This window comes from Poecile atricapillus, chromosome 34 (genome assembly GCF_030490865.1).
Source record: "Poecile atricapillus isolate bPoeAtr1 chromosome 34, bPoeAtr1.hap1, whole genome shotgun sequence".
Classification (NCBI taxonomy): Eukaryota; Metazoa; Chordata; class Aves; order Passeriformes; family Paridae; genus Poecile; species Poecile atricapillus.
The window spans coordinates 2,559,003-2,565,231 of record NC_081282.1 but is presented as its reverse complement, the minus strand read 5'-3'; positions in this window follow the sequence as shown (position 1 = coordinate 2,565,231).

The following is a 6,229-nucleotide window of genomic DNA, read 5'->3' as shown; positions in this document are numbered from 1 at the left end:
TAAATGATAGAATTGTTAGATGTGATTAGATGTAATTATTGTTTAAAGAACATGAGGAAAAATGTTAGGGGGTTTGAGGGGGGATCACGAGAAATTCATGCTTGGGTAAAAACAATGCATACAATAGAATAATGTAAGTTTAATAATTAATATGTAAGTTGTATAATGATAGAGTATAAAACATGTTCAGCTCAAACCCAAGATGGGTCAGATTTGGGTCTGTGTACCCCTGACACCCAGAGCTCTTCAATAAAGCACCTTCATATAATCATTCTGTGATGATGTGTGTTCCTGAACTCTGACATTTTGGTGACCCAGATGGGACCTTGTGAGTGCTGCTGAGCGAGCTCGCGACCCGATCCTGCTCCAGCCGGCACCGAGGGATTCTCGGGGAGCCCATCGGCCGCGACCGTCTGCGCTGCTCACAGCGTCCCCAGGAGAAGAGGTAAGGTGCTTTTACTTTGGTTTGGGTGCCTGCCAATAAGAGGCAGCAAAAGCTGCGCTTGGTTGGGCTAAAGGAATTCCTGTTGGTATTGCCCAGGCGCCGTCCGTCAGACGACTGCGAAAGCGTTGCAGGTTCGGCATTTGTGCTGTATTGTAGTTGTGACATGGAGAAGCTTAAAGGGGTTTTGGGCAGCAATGCTCTCATAGCAGGTACTTCTCCTTTGGGGTGCTTATTAGCACATTGGAAACAAGGTAATTTTGGGAAAGAATTACATAAGGCTAAGTTGATTGATTATTGTAATACATGGTGGCCAGGATATGTCCTGGATAGTGGAGAAAAGTGGCCAAAGAATGGATCTTTGCAATATAATACTATTTTATAGTTGATGTAGTTGTGTCGGTGAGAGGGAAAATGGGATGAAAGTTCTGTATGTTGACTTGTTTTTCTATCTGCCCGATAAGCCAGAATGGCAGGCTGAGTGTGGATTAATGATGGTGGTTAAAGCATTTGCGAATGATAAGTGTGAGGTTTGTGTAAAAGGGAAACGTTTAAAACACCTGGCACTAAAAGGAAGTTTGTGTCGGGGGAACGATATGGATGTTGATTTACAGGTGGCTTTAACAGAACCAAAAGAACCTGACTCTGTTTTGTCTGCCCCCACTTCACCCAATCTTATTCCACCTAACCCTGTTACCTAATCTATAACCTTATTCTAGCCCACTTAACCCTACCTCACCCTTCCCTCTTTACCCTCCTCTCCCGCCTACACCAGATCCTTCTTCCCCAGGAGATGATCAAAATTTAACCGTAATACAAGGAAATGTGAAAAATGCTGCGGGGGAAAATAGCAGTAGTGGGTGGAATGATAATAAATCATTATTATATAGTAACAGCGGTATCTCACCGGACACGGTCCAAGCTTGCCTCGGTCCTGTATAAAACGGAAAAGGACTTGGACAGACAAAAGCAGACTGTGATTGCCCCCTTGAGACAAGGAGTAGGAGTAGAGGGGCCGGTGTTTGTAAAGGTACCTTTATCTCCTGCGGATTTGGTAATTTGGAAACAATCAGCTGGAACTTATAGAGAGAATCCTGACCACGTGGCAAGGGTGGTAAAAATGGTTATGAAAACTCAGAATCTGGTTGGGATGATATACAAGTAATATTAGATACTTTAATGGATTCTACTGAAAAAGAGATGGTGCTTAGAGCAGCCAAGGAGAGAGCGAGAGAAGATCTCAGAACTGGGGTGGTGACGGGGACTTTAGATGAGAACTTTCCGACCGAGGATCCAGGGTGGGACCCTAATGTATTTAGGGATATGCGGAGGCTGAAGAGATATCAAGAATGGGTTCTGATAGGGGTTCAGAATGCTGTGCCTAAGACTATGAATTGGTGTAAATTGTGTGAGATAAGGCAGGAAAAGAAAGAATCCCCCACTGCGCTTTTGGAAAGGCTCAAAGAATCAGCGAGAAAATATACAGATCTGCAAATAGAAACAGAACCAGCAAAAGTTCAGCTTGCTCTTCTTTTCCTTGGGCAGTGGCAAGATGATATCAGGAGAAAATGACAGAAGTTAGAAGGAGAGGAATTAAGGAATTTGGATAAATTACTTGAAGTGGCCTGGAAGGTATACAATAGCAGGGAAAGGGAAGCTAGTAAGAAGCAGCAGCAAAATCTCTTGGCAGTGATACAAGGAAGAGAGAATCCAGGACGCAGCAGGGGTGGTCGTGGATTGGGGAGGGGCGGACTCGGCAGAGGACGAGGGGGATCGGTTTTGCCAAGATCAGGGTTAAACCAATGTGCATATTGCAAGCAGGAGGGGCATTGGAAAAAAGAATGGCCAAACAACCCGAAGAACCGGTTTAACCAGGGCAATCAGTTCCAGCAGGAAGATGTTGCCAAGGCTCTGGTACTGGGAGAGTACAGCAGCTGACTAGAATCTGGAACAAAAGTCAGTACAGGAACCTTTAGTAACTCTACAATTGGGAGATAAAGAAGTAAAATTCCTGGTGGATATAGGAGCTAAAATATTCTGTATTAAATTACCTGAAACAGCAAACTGGGGACAAAACAACAAGAATAGTTGGGGCCACAGGGAAGGAAGAGAATCGGCCATTCCTGCAATCCCTGGATTAATGTTTTGGAAACAAAGTTTTGACACATGAATTTTGATATATGCCTGAGTGTCCAATTCCACTTTTAGGATGAGATTTATTAGCAAAACTTGATGCAGTGATAACTTTTGAGAATGAAAAACTTTTAATGAAAATACCCAAATCAAAGACAGGACAAATTTTAATGAGAAAAGAAAAACCAGTCCCTGCTATCCCTCGGGAAGTAGAGGACGCAGTGATTCCCTCAGTATGGGAAAGAGACATACCAGGAAAATCTAAATTGGCACAACCAGTACATGTAGAATTAAAAGAAGGAGCAAAAGCTGTACAGGTTAAACAGTATCCTATAAAGGCAGAAGCATGGCAAGGAATAGTAAAGATTATTTAAAAGTTTTTGAAGCACCAAATTTTAGAAGAATGTGAATCAGAATTTAATGCACCAATATATCCAGTGAAGAAAACAAATGGTGAGTACAGACTAGTACTTTGAGAGCGATAAATGGAATAACTAAAGATATTTACCCAGTGGTAGCTAATCCTTGCACATTGATAACATCTATAAAAGAGAAATAGAAATGGTTTACTGTACTTGGTTTAAAAGACGCATTTCTCGGCATACCCCTTTGACAAAAAAAGTAGGTGTCGTGGTTTTGAACCAGTAATTAACAAACAAGGGGGAAAAAAGAATTATTTATTTCTTGCTGTGAGATATGGATTAAAACAAGAGCAAACTAGGCATAAAACTTAAAAGGAATAAAGAGAAGTTTATTGACAAACTACAAGAACAAGAACACCAGAATAAACTTTTAGAAAAACTTTTTCATTTTTTACTGCTTACTATTCTTTTGTTCACATGACAACAGAGACAAAAACTTTATAATCTTGATGGTTTAAACAGTTCTAATTTTTTCTATAGTCTTTTTCTCAGTTTCTGTAGAGAAACAGAAGTTTCTTTCTGTTAATTTATGGAGTTTTTCACAAGAAAACTATTTTGTTATAGTTTCTCGTTCCTCTGATATCAGCTGTTCAGAGCTGTTATTATCAGAGCCCACCCCTCCTATTCCACATCACTCTGAAATGTTATAGGTCATTAGTTTGGGGATAGCATTTTAAGGATAAGTTATTTAAAGGCAAAAGGTATTCTTTATCTGTTTTTGTGAGCTTCACTAGAAAACAGTTTTTTCATTGCCTCTCAAGGCTTCAAATCTCTCAGCACTTCACTATACTATAATTACTCTACTTTTTCTCAAATTTACACTTTGAACACTCTATTCTTCCCCATACTTTATCATGAATTAAAGGAGTTCTTTTCAGGACTTTATTGTCCATCCCCATAGTTTTAACAGAAAGATATTTCAGCTTAATTAAAGCGTCTTCTTAATTCTCTACTTTTCTTGAAGTTTCTTTTCTTTCTTGCCACTAGTAGTTTATGAAGTCTCTTTTCATGTTGATCACTCTCCTTTTCTCTTTCTGGATGAAAAGATTAATCCGCAAGTCTCATCTGGATAAGAAAAAGTTAAAATCTTGCCTAAGCTTTTGTAAATGGTTCGGTGATCTCTGCTGAACAGGAGCTGGAGCCGTTTACGATGAAAAGTTCCTCATAGCTGCTTTTGAAGAGCGTGGTCTCTGTCTCTGCTTGCAGCAAGCTCAGAGCTCCTCTCCTTCTTCACTCGGCAGTTTTCTAGTGAATGTAGTTACAGCAAAACTTCCAGCCGAGCCAGAGACTGGGCCGGGCCCGGCCCAGCCCGACCTGGCCCGGGGCAAGCCCCATCTCCTGGCCGGGAGACGAGAGACGCGGCGGGCCCGGCCCGGCCCCTGCCCGGCCGCATGGCTTGGGCAGAGAACCAGAAGCCAGCCGGAGCTCCGCCACCTTTCACAGTCAAGAAACAAAAGACCCACCACAGACTTCTGAGTGTACACTTTAAGGTGGGGTTCACAAGTTGATTCTACTTTTCAATGGCTAAAACTGCTGTCAATTCTCAGCAATGACCGATAATTGGTCAAGAGAAAAGACTCCCAAGAGCCCCCAGCAACTTTAAATTCTTAAAGGTAAACTAACCTCATGACAGTAGGAAACTGTTTGCCTTTGAATGGGAATATCCAGAAATGGAAGGAAAACTCAGCTCACCTGGACACGACTCCCACAAGGATACAAGAACAGTCCAACCCTATTTGGAAGCCAGCTGGGGAAGGAGCTGGAGATTTGGACCGAGAATGGGAAAGTACTGAGAAAACAATACCTGCTGTTACAGTATGTTGATGATGTACTGATAGCTACAGAAGAGAAAACAACCTGCATAAAGGTAACAATTGAAATTTTAAATCAGCTGGGAATGGGAGGATATGAGGAGTCTAAAGAAAAGGCACAAATTGCCTGGCAGACTGTGATTTGCCTGGGATGTGAAATCTCACAAGGGCAGTGTAAGCTGGGTACTAATTGTATTCAAGCTCTTTGTGCTATTGCAGAACCCCAGAACCTGCATGAGCTGCGAGTCTTCCTTGGGATGACAGGGTGGTGCTGCCTGTGGATCATGGACTATGGACTAATTGCAAAAGCCCTGGATGAGGCCCAGAAGACGCAGCCGTTTACCTGGGGCAGAGCACAGAAGGAGGCCTTCCTCAAACTGAAGGAGGCATTGACAACTGCTCCGGCGTTAGGATTGCCAGATTTGTCCAAAGATTTCCAGCTGTTTGTGCATGAAAGACTCCACCTAGCACTGGGAGTGCTGACCCAAGGTTTGGGAAGCTGGGAAAGGCCGGTAGGCTGCTTTTCCAAACAGCTTGACAAGGTGAGTGCTGGATGGCCTTCATGCCTGCGGGCAGTTGCAGCCAGCGTGATGCTGACACAAGAAGCCAGGAAACTCACGATGGGGAGACACATAGATGTCTATGTGCCACACATGGTGAGCACTGTTTTAGAACAAAAGAGGGGCCATTGGCTATCTGCAAATATGATGATGAAATTCCAGGTAATCCTGACTGGGCAGGATGATGTCACACTAAAGACAACTGACCTCTTGAATCCAGCTTTGTTCCTAGGTGCCAAAACTGAAGAAGGCCCATTAGAGCATGACTGTGTAGAAGGAATAGAGGACACCTATTTGGCAAGAGAAGACCTGAAAGACATCCCACTGGAGCAAGCAGAGTGAGAGCTATTGACAGATGGAAGCAGCTTGGTGGAGAACGGGACCAGATACGCTGGATATGCGGTAACAACAGTCAGTACAATGGTGGAGGCAAAAGCATTATCAGCAAATCCATCTGCCCAGAGGCCAGAACTGGTTGCCTTAAGCAGAGCACTAGAATTGAGTAAAGGGAAAAGGGTAAACATCTGGACTGGCTCAAAGTATGCTTTGGAGTAGTGCATGTCCACAGAGTACTGTGGAAAGAAAGAAGACTACTGTCTTCCCAAGGTACACACATTAAACATCAAGATGCAGTCCTGCAATTGATAAAAGCAATACAAAAACCTGAACAAGTAGCAATTATGCACTGCAAAGGACACCAATCAGGAAACTCCAAAATTTGTGAAGAAAATCGAGAAGCAGACTGGACAGCACGACAGATTGCTCGAAAAGTGCAAAGAACAATGGCATTGATATCTTTAAAAGTTAATGTATCTCAATTTAATTTGCCTCCAAAACCAAAATATTCCATAGAAGATGAGA